Source organism: Erpetoichthys calabaricus, chromosome 11, assembly GCF_900747795.2.
Source record: "Erpetoichthys calabaricus chromosome 11, fErpCal1.3, whole genome shotgun sequence".
NCBI classification, from domain to species: Eukaryota; Metazoa; Chordata; class Cladistia; order Polypteriformes; family Polypteridae; genus Erpetoichthys; species Erpetoichthys calabaricus.
In genome coordinates this window covers 115,494,091-115,510,022 of record NC_041404.2, presented here as the reverse complement: position 1 = coordinate 115,510,022, position 15,932 = coordinate 115,494,091, and the positions used below count along the sequence as shown (strand labels likewise).

The 15,932-nt window shown below is 38.0% G+C and overlaps 1 protein-coding gene across 1 annotated transcript in view; it reads left to right on the top strand.

The window, feature by feature from the left end:
- The window catches only part of cdhr2 (cadherin related family member 2), a 170,653-nt gene that overhangs the window by 17,438 nt on the left and 137,283 nt on the right, over positions 1 to 15,932 (top strand). The window lies entirely within an intron of this gene.

Genomic DNA, 15,932 nt, shown 5'->3' with positions numbered 1-15,932 from the left:
TTTCAGAAGCAGCAACGACAACGTCTGTGTAAAATAAAAATGGTAAAACAAAAATGAGACTACCAGATATAATAGTGAAGAAACTAAAAAAGCACTTTACTGTTTAAAATCACTTTCTTAAATTTGGATTGTTTTGCATTCTACACAATATTAATGATAAACTGCACAAAGCAGCAAATATGACAGAGGGAGAGCCTTTGATGTGACATTAAATGAGAAGAAGTGATGTTCATTCTAAAGAGGATATGCGAAACAGTTCTTTTCTGTTAATTAAAAATTATTTCATTGTTTCTAAAAAATATTTGCTTTTCTGTGTTAATTACATTTTTGGTAATATTGTATATCCAGATTTTGTTGTTTAAGTATTTTGTGTTTTGTGTTATCAAAAATATATTGTTATATGCCATGTGTTGCATGGGAAGAACCTGATGAGGCAGGACCACCATTATGTCACTACTGGAGAACCTCACTCTGCCTATATCTTCTTCCTTCAGAGTAGCATTCTGCATTGTTGATTTTAGATTATTCTTTTGAGTATTGTTGGGGTTTTCTGGTTTTGCGATTTACAATTTAAGAATTGGATTATGGACTAGCTGTGGTTGTTTTGGGTGGCCTTTATAATGCAAAACTGTTTTTGCCTATTATTTCTGTCTTACCTTTTTGTTACTTCTTTTCCTTTAATAATTTTTTGGTCTAGAGGATTTTTAACTTTTGTTTTTCTTCTCTCCTCTGATATTTTTTGATATTTAAACTTTAAGACCCTCAGCCCCATTTTCTGTGTCTGTGCAAGCTAGAGCCTGCTATTTAAGATTAGGGCTAGGCTGACTTGGATGAGGCCTGCTTTTTGGACATGGACCTGGTGGAACACTAACCTGCTGTAAGTTATTTGGAGGCCTGCACCCATTTTGCCATTCTTGCTTGTGAGAAAACAGCCTCCAGATAAATTACACCCGTCCCTTCTTCTTCTTGTCAAACCAAGAAATTAAAAGTTCTTTAATAATAATTGGGTGGACAGCAAACCAAAAAGCAACACCTCAGATCTCCGCTTCACTCACTAGGTGTATCCTAAATACCCTACCCTTCATTCATCTGCTTCCTACCTTTTAAAACAAATACCATTATTATCATTCCTAGGGCTCAAAACTCATACATTACAACCATAAGAGAGAGGTGAAAGGAACATAAGAATTTGACAAACGACAGACAGAGTGCATTCATTTCATCAAGCTTGTTTCTTTAGCTATTACCTAAATGGTCCCAATGTCTCATCCAGACACTCTTAAAGACTGTCAAAGTTTCAACCACAGATTCCCACAACTCTACTCATAAATTGCATCCTGCCTTAAAATGCACCTACCGTTAATTTCCTCTGGTGTTCTTGAGTATTTAATTTTCCCTTAAAGTAAAAGAATGTTGCTGTATCTACCTTTATCAGTGCCTTTGAGGATCTAGAAGACCTGGATTAGGTCCTCATGCAGTCTCATCTACTCAAGGCTAAACAGGTTTAATTCTCTAAGTTTGTCGGTGTATGACATGTCCTTAAGTTCTTGGATGTGCTTGGTTGCTCTCCTCTTCACAGCTTCAAGTGTTGATGTCTTTTTGTATCATGGTGACCAGAACTATACACAATACTCAGATGTGGTCTCACTAGTGTGTTATATAGTCTGAGCCTAACATCTCTGGATTTAGATTTAACATTTTTTACAATATAACCTTTTTTGCCCTTTGAATTGATTCTGCACATTGCTTAGATGATGAAAACATTGTGTCAACATAACCCTAAATCCATTTCAGACGTCGCTTCCTGTGGAACAGTGTTGTCCATCTTGTATTTATAATTAGCTTTTCTTTCTCCTAAGTGTTTACACTTTGTTACAGTAAGCTGCATTTTCTAAGTGTTTGCCCAGTCCTGAAGCTTGTCCAAGCCTTCTTCAGATCTTTTTGCTGCCTCCAAGTGTCAGGGACTCCTATTTTGAATGTCTTGCTTCTGTTGGTAAATTTTATACCCTAAGTTATCCAGTGGGTTAATTTGCTTTTGAAATATAGTTATATTTTAATTTTTAATTTGTGATTTCGGATGTTATAATGCCACCGTTCTGAATATGCTAATGTTGATTCCAGTTGCTGTGACTGTCCCAAAGTGGGCATTTACTTTGAGGTTGTGGTCTGTCAATCATGATATAATGAGATAAAAAATCATCTGGAGTATGCTTCTCTATCTGACTACACAGCTTCTAAAACCCTTCAAACCTTTTTTTTTTTTAAAAAACAAACTTTTTTATTGTTTCTCTGGTCTTTGAACTATCTGCTCTCCTTCTAACGTTGAGTTTGTCTCATGATCCTAGGTTTAGATTACTGATAGTAGTTCGCCTGCTTCTGACCATCACTCCCATTTTTTGACTATGTGCTTGTCTTTCAGTTGCTCTCTGAAGTGTTGTGCGTGCTGGGTATAACACTGAGTGTCTGCCATTCCTCCAATTTTAGTGCTATTTGCAGATTTTACAAGTTTACCATCTACACCAGATATTAATATCATTTATATAAATCCTAAAAAGTAACAATCTAGGGACAGACCCCTGAGGAACTCCACTGATGGCATCCCTCCAAGTTGAGCATTCTCCTCTTAAGTTCACCCTTTGTCACCTGTTGGTTAATAAACTTGAGATTCAGTTTTGGAGGTTATCCCTGGTGCCTACCACTCATTGGAATGGGATTGAGACAAAGACATTTTGAAAGTTTAAGTAAATTATTTCCAATGCTTTGTTTTTGTCAGCTATTACAGGTGCCTGTTTAAAAAAAATGTAAAAGATTGGTTTAGAAGGAACTTCCTTTCATAAACCCTTGCTGGCTGTTGTTTACTATATTATTTTCATGTAAGTACTTTTCAAAGTTTGGAAAGTTTAAATCACCAATGACCACTGAGTCATCTTTATTGCACTTATGTCTGATTTGATTAAATAATATACTATTGCCCGAAGTATCAGAATAGGACAGCATGCACTAAACTCCAAATCCCAGACTTCTGGCTTTGTTCCATACTAATATAACAACACAGTGATTCTGATGTGTTCCCTTTTTCCATCTTGAATTAATGAGTCTGAATATTATTTTCCACATAAACCGCCACATCTCCACCTTTCCTTCCTTGTCTATCTCTCCAAAAGCATGTATAGGTACTAATATTATATTCCTCTCCATCACACTGGTTTATCCATGACTCCGTAATTCCTACAGTATCATTGTCTGAAGTCAATACTGTTGCCTGTAGTTTGTGCATTTTCTTTTCAATACTTCTAGCATTAAGGAGTAAACATTTTAAATGAGGAAAGATACTCACAATTTTAACCGAGTTTTCCTTAGGTTGGAATGGCTGTTTTTGCCTTCACACAATCTAGTTTATACAGTATGTTTGTACACTTCTCTGAAGATTCTAGTTTCTAGAATATTTTTCTCTTTCTGTTGTAGATGTAGTCCATCTCATTCATAAAGGAACTGTTTACAGTGAAAGATATTCCATTGCCTGAGAACAGTATAATCTTCTTGTTTGTACTATCCATACATCCTTACATTACGACTGGATGTTCCTTTTGTGTATTTTTTTTCCACGTTCTGGAAGGAATTCAGAGAAAATAACTGAGTTTTGTTTGGCCTTTAATCTGTTTCCTAGCTCCCTATTTTTTTTTTTTCAAGGAACTAGGGGGCTCTGCCCCGTGCTTACTTCGCTCGCCAACCCCCATGTGGGCCCTATGTGCTAGTCATTTCCCGGATCTGCCGCATGCGACAAATTGTGCTGTGCTTTTGGATAAACACAAATATCAACTCTATCTTTGATATCTCCATCTTTCGAAACTATTATTGCTGACAATTTGTCACATGTTGGTTTATTATACAGTGGTACATCGGTATATGTCCTTAATCCTTCCAGATCCTTGGACTTACACCAAACAAGACTTATACCAAACGAATTGTTCCCATAAGAAATAAAGAGAAAATGATTAATCCATTCCCATGAAAAAAAATCCTATTGTTATTGACATATTATACATTGATGGGGTTGTATAAAATAATTTAAACACTGCTTAATACTAAAATACATAAATACAAAAGCAATTAGATTAAATAAATGAAAATTTAACCTCACTTTACCTTGTTGAGAAGAGTCGAGTGCCTGCTAAGACTGCTCTTTCCCATTCTTTAACCTCCTTTATTTCCCTCTTTTCCTCGATCCATCTATCCCCCACTTCCTGGTGCTGACCTGTATATATGGGCACAGAGCCTTAATCACATGCCACAGGAAGCCAATGAAGCAGTTGAGAACGATTGCACCCACATATGCAGGTGCAACTCGCTCCAACTACCTCATTAACTCCCCGTGGTCGTGCAAAACCTGGCCCTTTTTTTTGAAGCCGCGGACCCGTAAACAAGGGTAGCACGCGGTGTTCTAGCACGTGAGTTGTATTCCAAACAAAGGTCATATACCAAGCAAAATTTTTTATGTCCAAACAGTATGTATACCAAGTTGGACTTATTCCAAAGCGGACATATACCGAGGTACCACTGTACTGTATATGTGAGTGTGATCTTTCGGATTCATATAGAACATCCAAGAAAACTTCTTTGTCTGTGTTTTTCAGATAAATTTAGTCTAAAGTGCGATACTTTTGGATGTATGGATTTGTATCCATTATTGGCTGCAGAATTTCTAATATGTCCGAGCGTTTAACTCTTTCGACTCTATGTTGCATTGGTTCTTCATGATCATAAATATAAATCTGACAGAATTGTGGTTGCTTTGAAATTAAACTTGTAGTAGCTCTGTCATATCACATAAGTCCATATATTCAATCTCTTTTCGCTGTTCCGTTATTTCACAGAGTAAAAATTTCCATTTGTTAGTACTAATGTGATCTTTACTATCAATTTTTTGAGACTTTCGAATTTTAGTACTTTCATAATCTCTAACTTGCTCTGCATGTGTATCGTACCAGCATTTCTGAACCTCTTTACGGCATTCTACTTTGTCTTTTACTCTTTGTCTTTTCTTCTTCTACCAATTGTCTTTTATTTCTGCCCCGCTTGGACCTGTTAGGTTTTCAATTCATCTCTTGGCACAAAGTCTCATCTCGTGGGACGTGAAATCTCTCTGAAAATGTCTCGTCTCGTCCCAAGATTTTTTTATATAATAGAGAGATATGCTTTTGTCTTACCAGTGTCATTTGATCCAATATGAACTATAATCAGAGTATCTTGACCTGCCCTCACTAGTAACAGTTTCACTGTTAGGCTTACAGTGAGGAACATAAGTATTTGAACACCCTGCGATTTTGCAAGTTCTCCGACTTAGAAATCATGGAGGGGTCTGAAATTCACATGGTAGGTGCATTCCCACTGTGAGAGACAAAATGTAAAAAAAAAAAAAAAATTCAGGAAATCACATTGTATGATTTGTACAGAATGTATTTGTACAGTAATCCCTCGCTATATCGCGCTTCGCCTTTCGCGGCTTCACTCCATCGCGGATTTTATATGTAAGCATATTCAAATATATATCGCGGATTTTTCGCTGCTTCGTGGGTTTCTGCGGACAATGGGTCTTTTAATTTCTGGTACATGCTTCCTCAGTTGGTTTGCCCAGTTGATTTCATACAAGGGACGCTATTGGCACATGGCTGAGAAGCTACCCAACTTACTTTTCTTTCTCTCTCTCTTGCGCTGACTATCTGTGATCCTGACGTAGGGGGTGTGAGCAGGGGGGCTGTTCACACACCTAGACGATACGGACGCTCGTCTAAAAATGCTGAAAGATTATCTTCACGTTGCTACCTTCTGTGTGCAGCTTTTAAGTATGCTGCAAGGTGCTTCGCATACTTAAAAGCTCAAAGGGCACGTATTGATTTTTTTATCTGTCTCTCTCTATCTCTCTCTAACTCACTCTCTCTCTCTCTCTCTGCTCCTGACGGAGGGGGTGTGAGCTGCCGCCTTCAACAGCTTTGTGCCGCGGTGCTTCGCATACTTACAAGCCAAACAGCCCTATTGAATTGTTTACTCCTTTGAAGAGGAAGATATGTTTGCATTCTTTTAATTGTGAGACTGAACTGTCATCTCTGTCTTGTCATGGAGCACAGTTTAAACTTTTGAAAAAGAGACAAATGTTTGTTTGCAGTGTTTGAATAACGTTCCTGTCTCTCTACAACCTCCTGTGTTTCTGCGCAAATCTGTGACCCAAGCATGACAATATAAAAATAACCATATAAACATATAGTTTCTACTTCGCGGATTTTCTTATTTCGCGGGTGGCTCTGGAACGCAACCCCCGCGATGGAGGAGGGATTACTGTATTGCACTGCTGCACATAAGTATTTGAACTCCTGGCAATCAGCAAGAATTCTGGCTCTCAAAGACCTGTTACTCTGCCTTTAAGAATTCCACCTCTACTCCACTTAGTAATCTTAATTAGTAGCACCTGTCTGAGCTCTTTAAAGACACCTGTCCACCCCACAGTCAGTCAGACTCCAACTACTACCATGGGCAAGACCACAGAGCTGTCAAAAGACACCAGAGACAAAATTGTGGACCTCCACAAGGCTTGAAAGGGCTACGGGGCAATTGCCAAGCAGCTTGGTGAAAATAGATCAACTGTTGGAGCAATTGTCAGAAAATGTAAGAGGCTAAATACGACTGTCAGTCTCCCTTGGACTGGGGCTCCTTGCAAGATCTCACCTCATGGGGTATCACAGATGATAAGAAAGGTGAGGAATCAGCCCAGAACTACACGGGAGGAGCTGGTCAATGACATGAAGAGAGCTGGGACCACAGTTTCAAAGGTCACTGTTGGTAGAACACTATGCCATCATGGTTTCAAATCACGCATTGCACGGAAGGTTCCCCTGCTCAAGTCATCACATGTCCAGGCCCGTCTGAAGTTTGCCAATGACCATCTGGATGATCCAGAGGAGGCATGGGAGAAAGTCATGTAGTCAGATGAGACCAAAATAGAACTTTTTGGTCTAAACTTCACTCGCCGTGTTTGGAGGAAAAAGGAGGAGTTGCATCCCAAGAACACCATCCCTACTGTGAAGTATGGATGAATGGGGCCATGTATTGTGAGATTTTGAGCAACAACCTCCTTCCCTCAGTCAGAGCACTGAAGATGGGTCGTGGCTGGGTCTTCCAACATGACAATGACCCGAAGCACACAGTAAGGATAACCAAGGAGTGGCTCCGTAAGAAGCATATCAAGGTTCTGGAGTGGCCTAGCCAGTCTCCAAACCTAAATCCAATCGAAAATCTTTGGAGGGAGCTGAAACTCCGAGTTGCTCAACGCCAGCCTCGGAATCTGACAGATCTAGAGGAGATCTGTGTGGAGGAGTGGGCCAAAATCCCTGTTGCAGTGTGTGCAAACCTGGTCAAGAACTACGGGAAACGTCTGACCTCTGTAATTGCAAACAAAGGCTTCTGTACCAAATATTAACACTGATTTTCTCAGGTGTTCAAATACTTATGTGCAGCAGTGCAATATAAATAAATTCTGTACAAATCATACAATGTGATTTCCTGAATTTTTTTTTACATTCTGTCTCTCACAGTGGGAATGCACCTACAATGTGAATTTCAGAGGTAAGCAGCACACAGTTGTTGATTCCCAATTTCTACTGCATATTGAGCTGCTGGTATTTCAGGGGATGGAATCCCCAGCATTTAGTATTCTTTTTTCTGTGCCTCATTCACTTGTTTCGACTGCAGAGTTCTTTCATGCATTTAAAGTAAGGTAAACCTGTTGGTTAGTTAAACCTTACTTTGTGATGAGATGCTGTGGTGTCTTCCTCCTCTTTTGACTGCTTGAGTCCAGGTTTGATCAATTGTAGTCTCTAGCTAGCATGTGACTCAATAAGTACTCCATTAAAATCTAGGATAAAACCAAATTCAGAATTGCCTTTTACTTTGCTCCCCAGTGCATCCATCTCTCTCTCTGTTTTGCCTTGCTCACCCATATGTCAGGTATGCTCAGTGAGGCCATGACCCTGGTGAAAGCAGTTCACTCTCAACTCCCATCCTGGTCACCTTCCCTTGACGTCCACTGGGATGTGCTGAGCCCAACTTCATCTTCCCTTTGTCTCCATCTGTGTTTGTGGGATCCCTAAAAGCCCACAATCACTGCTGCTCTCCATTATACAGCAGCACCTCTCACCACACTCTTCCGCAGGGTTTCCTCCTGTTACCACTGGCTCCAACCTGATTCTGTCCTCTCTCTATTCATTCAGATCAGTTCCTTGATTTCTTTTCTTTCAATTCTTTCCCCAGGCACCTTTATACTTTGTGATTGCAAGGTCTTCGCTTAAAGACTCGCTTAAACACTCTGGGGCATACGGCTTTTCAGCAGCACACACCTGCAACCATAAGCCTAAGCCTCACTGATTTAACTTTAAAAACACTGCACCTCCACAGATCCCTTACTCGCTTCACTACACAGGAATATCAGAAAACCTTTGGTTTATCTGAGTCTCCAGTCTTGTGGAGATTGGTTAGTCTCTGGAGCTGTTTTTCAAGAGCATAAACTTGATAATCATGTGAGATGAAACTATACTTGAAAATAATTTTGTAGCAAGAGCTACAAAAAGCCACTGGAATGGGCCTCTGCCTTATGTGATGCCAAAAACGCTAGTTGTTTTTTCCTCCAGGCCTTTCAAAAAGAAATTAAAGCTATTTTTGATTAGCCTGAGGTTAAAGATGTTGCCATAAACTGTCTTCTGGGTTTTAAACAAGACAATAAAAAAGAGTTAATGATTACATTGTTACATATAAAACCATAGATTGGAAAGAGTACGCTTCAGGTGTACTGTTTAGAAAAGGTCTTTATGACATCAGAAACATCCTGGATAAACAATTAGTTTTACCTTAAAGATTGACACCCTATTAAATAAATGCATACTGGAGCACAGAATTAGTAAGTCTGTTTTAGAGAAACCCATCAACGAGCCAAAGGACGTGTCAGTGCTCATGCAATTGGGAAATATGTTTAAGTTTAAAATAAGGGAAAGACAGATTTTACGCAAAGTTTGATTTTATTGTGAAATTTCAGACATATGATGATAGTTTGTCCTACATTAAAGGAAAATGTTGATTTTGCCACCCATAGTTAGTAGGGTGGGCAATTGCAATCATACCCTCTAAAATACTTTTTTAAGGGTTCCCATTATAATAAATTGTCTTGATTATTGTGTTCTTACTGATTCAGCAGTTGTAAAGAATTTCATTAATTCTGAGTTGCTCTTTCAATTATGGTGAAAAAATGTTTGACTCTTAAAGATTCAAATTTTATGTTATTAATAGATAATAGGGTCATAGACTATAGACTATTTATGAGACCCATGCTAAGCCTCCAACTGAGCAACCGTTGATGAGAGAAATTGTCATTTTTGTGATTCATAGTTCCGCTCCACTATTTATCTTTGTGTGTACATTGCTAAACAAACATAACTCTAGGATTACTTGAATGACAGAAGAATTAAGAGTTATGAGTAACTTTTTGTTTCAATGAATTTATAAAAAAAATGGCTCCTCTGGTAATTCAATGTTTCTCAGATTAAAATTTACCCTCTCAGTATAATGATTTCTCCACACAGAGAGAACAACTGTGTGATAGATTTACTGCAAGAAACTCCTTTTACTAAAGCTAAAATATATACTTCATGGAGACATGAGTCAAAAGCAATGGAAAAATATTTTAAAGAAAATCTCCAAAAAAGGATTGGTTAAACCTTTTAGCAGTCCTATTTGATCCAGGACCCTGTATAGATCAGAATAATAATACAATTACAAAAAAAAAACAATTGTTCTCTCACATTATAAGGTCACTATATGTACCTCATATTGAAACATAGGCAAGAAGAATTTCTGACCCCCTCAACTCCATCTCCTAGAGCCCACCCCCTCATGTCATATCACATTAAAAGATTTATTTTTTAAAGGTTTTTATTAAATCTAATAATAAGCTGTCTAAGAAGGGATGAGGTGCAGGGCCTGCAATTTATTGTTTTAAAAAATGTATATACATATAAAGTATAAGTTGAGTATTCCTAACTCAAAATTACCAAAACTTTCTGTGTGCTACCATGGCACCACCTCAGCTCCCTGCAAATTTTTTTTTACTGCTGAGTTGATGTGAACACTGTATGTACAGATTTCAAACTGAGTTATTCATTCTGGTCCCAGAGGATGAACGGCCATGTAGCTTGAACACACGATCAATAACTGGAGTTGGAGTCCCATAAGAAGCAGTAAGTACCATGATGCACCATCACTTGATCGACTATCGTGGGGGTCCTCTGTGAAGCTCTGTGATGTTGGAAAGATGCTGCATGGGGGATTCGGAAACAAAATGATAACACCTCTCCTAGGTGTTAATGGAATATCATTGCTAATGGTTAACAAAGGCAGCTTCATTCTCACTAGGCCCTCATATTGCAATATGAGTACAGCAACTTGCTCTGATTACATTAGGAAAACCATACACTACTGCCATTTGCCTTTTTTTATGTGGCAAAAACATGTTATGCCTTATGTATGATCACCTGCACCACATAAAAACTGAATGTAGAGTCTCATCAGTTGGGTAATGGCTTCCAGCACAGCAGGCATGATGGAGAGAAGATTGACTGAGATATTCCTGACCTGTCAACCAGTTCTCTGTGAAGTGACAACAGGTAATGTATATAAACTGAAGTAAAAACAAAAAGTTCCTTAGTGCAAATATGCAGAATTGGCCCTCTTAAAAGGAAACTAAAATACATTCTGTATATTATATTCATCACTTTTGAGGTTTAATATGTTGGTCATGTCAATGCATAATATAACAATGGCTTGGTGACATGAATTATTATACACCAATAATGGCACACTGCACAATAACGTGCAGTGAATACACTTGACTTGAACATTCATAGTTTTCATCCTCTTTCTCTGTATGTTTAGCATTCGTTTGCTCAGAGGTTGATGCGCTTTCTGCTTCCTGAACAGCTCTTCTTTTCTCCACCCTAGCGGCCCGCTTCTTCTCTTTTTTTGTCGCCATTTTTCTGCATTAAAACTGACTAAGTCTGTGTTTGTGTTACAATTACTTACTTACGTTTTTCTTAATTTTTCACTTAAGCTGGCACTTAAGTCTTCAATGTGCCTCAAGAATGATTTAAGATATGAAGAGGTAGGGGAAGTGACAGCAAAGGTGGTAGGGATGAGAACAGCACTGGTATGCCTGCTGGCCACTACCGAGAGTTGATTCTACAATAAAATAAAATAAAAATTAAAAGAGGAATAACCTTGGAGGTCAATCATCACCCTGAAAGCGGATAGTAGACATCATGTAGTACATGTGTAATACATTTTAGGTCAATAGTTGAAATGGTTTGATAAGAAGACATGAATCATCATTTAGCTTGTTTGGCTGTATTTCCCTGCTTGACTTCTGCACTTTCTAATAGGAATGGATTTATCTTCAGCTAAACTTTTTAAAACCATACATTAAAATTTTGGAAAACTGTAAAATTAATTTTATTGTAAAAACTCTTAGATGCCTTAGTACTAGCTTTCAAAAAATAGCAATTTGAGGATCAGAGGTGTAAATTTATATTTAATGGGTAAAGACAAAGATATACCCATTAAGCAAGAATTCTCAATATAAGCCATCAATTTCACTTTTCTGGAGAACTTAAATAATTCAATGTGAGTCCTGAATGCTTGATATTCTGGAGTAGGAACAAAATGCATCTCACAATTAGAAAGTACCCTAGCAGAAATGTTAATTACTGAAACTTCTGGACTTTCTTGGAAGGATAGGAGAGATTTGATTTTGGATGCAAAACAATTCCTGTGGCTTTATTTTGCATAGTTTTTCTTTAAAAAAAAGTAGGATTTGTCATAGAGGAAGAAGAAGCAGTTCATTCTGATGAATATAAAAACTGAGGTGTGTATTATAATTCGTGTCCCATCATAGACACAACCAATTATTAACATACCCATTAGAATAATTATTTTGGTTTCTTACTTTCTGTTTAAGTGTAGATTGCTCCTGTTCAAGTTTACCAATCTGGCCCTTAAATTCTTTCATGGTATTAACTGTGACTACAGTATCTGCAGTTTTCTGTTTAATATCCTACTCTAGTAAACCTAATGCTTGCTGTAAACTATAGTTACTTTTCATGTTTCAATAATCAAAAAACATTTATTTTAAAAGGCACAGTTTTTTTTTAAACAAAGACTTGATTATCTTAATTTTTTACAGAGGAATAAGTGAAAGTGTTATTCCAGTTAAATGCAATTACTTATATAGGCATAAGCAGTAACAATATTAAATCTGAACAGCCACAATAATCACCACTTATTCTTAAAACGTTTCTACACTCAAACAGTGTGGATATCATATAAATGACAGTAGATGTGCTTAATAATAAATATTCAAGCAACATACACAAACTGTTCAAAAAATACAAAGAAACTTCTGCAATAATGTGTTAAAAGGGGATTAGATCATCATTAATACATGTGTAACTCTGAAACAAGACTCTGATTGCAGCAATAAGGGGGTAACCTACAAGATCTTCAGAAATTATTTAGACCCCTTCACTTTTTTGCAGATTTTGTTATGTTGCAGCTTTATCCTAAAATGTTTTACATTAATTTTTTCCCTCATCATAAAACACTACATTTTCCCAGAATGACCAAGCACTTTTGCAAAATATTTAAAAAATAAAAAAGTGAAATATGACAATGACAAAATTATTCAAACCCTTTGTTATGACACATGGAATCTGGCTCACATGCAACCTGTTCTAATGATTATCACTGAGATATTTGTTTGGACTTCAGCTGTTGTTCATTCAATTGATTGGACATGATTAGGAAAGGTACATAACTGTCTACGGAAGGTCCCAGAGTTGAAAATGTGTATCAGAGCAAACCTAAGCCATGTGGTTAAAGGAATTGACAAAAAAAGCAAAACATTCTGTAGCATTGAAAGTTCCCAAGAGTGCAATGGCCTCTATAATTCTTAAATAAATTTGAAACAACCTACTCAACCAAACTTAACAATTGGGGACTGAGCTCCAGAAAACCTGGGTAGAGATGGGACAAACTTCCAGAAGATCGACCATCACTGCAGCACTTCATTAATGTGGGCTTTATGGCAGAGTGACCAAAAAACACATGAAAGCCTACTTGGAATTTGCAAAAAGGCACCTTAAAGGACCTTCAGTCTGTGTCAATGAATATTTTTTCATCTTGTGAAACCATGTTTGAATTAAAATACTAAGGTACAGTAGTTCCAAGTTATCAAAAAAAATCTGTATAACCAACAGTAAAAACTGAAATTCAAAAATACCTTAAAATTGATCAACAAGACCACCATAAGGGCGGAGTGGTGGCTCTGAGGCTAAGGATCTGCGCTGGTATCCCGAAGGTTGCTGGTTCAATCCCTATCACTGCCAAAAGAGATCCTACTCTGCTGGGCCCTTGAGCAAGACCCTTAACCTGTAATTGCTCCAGGGGCGCTGTACAATGGCTGACCCTGCGCTCTGACCCCAAGGGGTATGCGAAAACGAACAAATTCCTAATACAAGAAATTGTATAAGGCGAAATAAAGAACAAAAAAAAAAAAAAATAACTCTCATAATCAACAGAAATAAAAGTAAAGCACAGAAAGTGAGCCTGACAATAAAAGCAAGAGGTAACTAGCTAATGCCTCAGCAATGAAATGAGGCAGTCAAGTGAAATCTGGAGAGCTTTTAAAGTGAAACCAGCATAGAAAGGGACCAGTTAAAACTTACAAGCAATATAATACATGTAAGCAGGGCATGAGGAAACTCCAATACCTGTCACTGAATTCCTGTTTAAATGCACACAATGACAGGTAATGCTAATTTATTTCCTTGTGAGCTCAATAATATAGTTATAGTCTTGATCACAGTTTTTTTCACTTTAAATCTTCATTTTCCTACAATAAAGCACTCACATTAAATATAATGAGTTTTATTTAATAAACTGAAAAAAAAAGAGATTTCATCCTCATTGCAGTATGTGCTAAAAGGAGGGTTGGGAAGGCTTCCTCTGTTCTAATAAGAAGTTAATCTATTCCTGTTATCTACTTTGAGTAAGTGAATTTTTACAACAAGAACACCTAATTAAATTTAACCCTTCATTAAATAATGTTTAATGAACTGCTTAATCTAGAGGCATACTTGGAATGACTGCAAGGTTGTGAGTGCCAGTGCTTTAGAAAATCATCCCAGATTCTTTATATGTTCTGTGATGGAAGGTAAGGAGGGATTGGCATTTCATCTGGGACGAAGGTTTCTGTCTAGGAGGTCTTGAGAAGAGATGTACCAAGTGAATTGATTGGGTGTACTGGTTGGGATGGGTGGTGTTCTCTTTCCTGATTGGGAGGCTGTTGTAGTGCAGAGGGAGACTGCCTCCTGGGCATGGTGTGGAGCTCCTATTTGAGCACTGGTAGGACAGCATGGGAGGTGTTGCCTGAATGGGAGGCTCTTTTGGGGTACTTGGATGCTGCCAAGGGGAGCAGGAAGAAGGATATCCCCCTAGTCTATAAACTTTCCACTTGACCTACAAGTGTGTCTTGGTGACAATGTTGTTGCTTTGGAAGTACTCCTGTGACCGGGTTGAAAAGGAACTACTCCACCTCCTTCAGTTGAGTCAGAGTCAGGAGAGAAGGACAACACTCACCTAGGAAGGAATGAAAGACAAAAGAAAAGAAAAAGAATTGTATTGTGAGGGGAGACTAAAACCTGTTTCATTTAAAATAAGCAGTGTTTTGAACCTGGGACAGTTGTTACAATTGTGTCTACAGTTTGGGGGTCTGAAACACTTTTTAGTGGTTACAACTCAAATTTTCTTAAAGCAGAGGGTTGTCTGTATTTTGTATAATTGGCGGAGTAAAACATTGCACCTATATTTTCTCAAAACATACAACACTGATAGATAGATAGATAGATAGATAGATAGATAGATAGATAGATAGATAGATAGATAGATAGATAGATAGATAGATAGATAGTACCACTGTATATTTACCCCCATAGTTAAATGAACATGCACCAGCAACAAGACAGAAATAACGCATGGACAGGCTGTAACCAGTAGGTCCAGTAGGTGGCACCATCAAGCCCCAAACACAATCACACTCAACTCAGTCACAGGTTGAAATACTGTCCCTTTTATTAATCACAGTACTGCAAACACAGATAAGCATAGTTCCTCTTTTCTCCATCCATGCCTCCAAAGAGGTTTGCCCTCTGCCTCCCAATGCTGACTCCCTCAAGGTGAGGCGTTTTCTTTCCTATTGATGTACTTCCAGTGCCATTGCATTGCTTGGTGGAAGCACTTCCTGGTCATGTAGGAGCTCCTCAAAAGCGTGAAGTCTTCTGCCAACAGCTCCCTCTGGTGCTACCCAAGGACCCCAACAGGGCTGCTCTTTAGAACTACAGGTCCTAAGCAACCCTACGGGTATCCAACTTGCAACCATGCCAGAGAAGCACTTCTACCTACCATACTAGGGGATGAACTGTGTTTGTTTGACACGTTTCTCTAGTCCATCCATTAGTCTTTGTCCCCAACTGAGATTAAAATTAGACTTCATTCCAGCCATTTTGTGCCTCCATGCATGCTGTCCTTCTGTTATGGCCTCCTGGCTGGGTGAGATCTTATTTTTCTTCCTAGTCTTTCCATTATGACATCTACAAGACATAATGAAAAGAAAAATTAATGTGCAAATCAATATAGTGTAGAAGTGCAAAATGTTTACATACAACATGCCCAGAGTACAAAAAATGTATAGCGCCCCATAAGTAATATACTGTACAAAAACATATTTTGTTCCATACATTTTAAAGGTATACATACACACCTATAAACACACCTATGAAACTCTA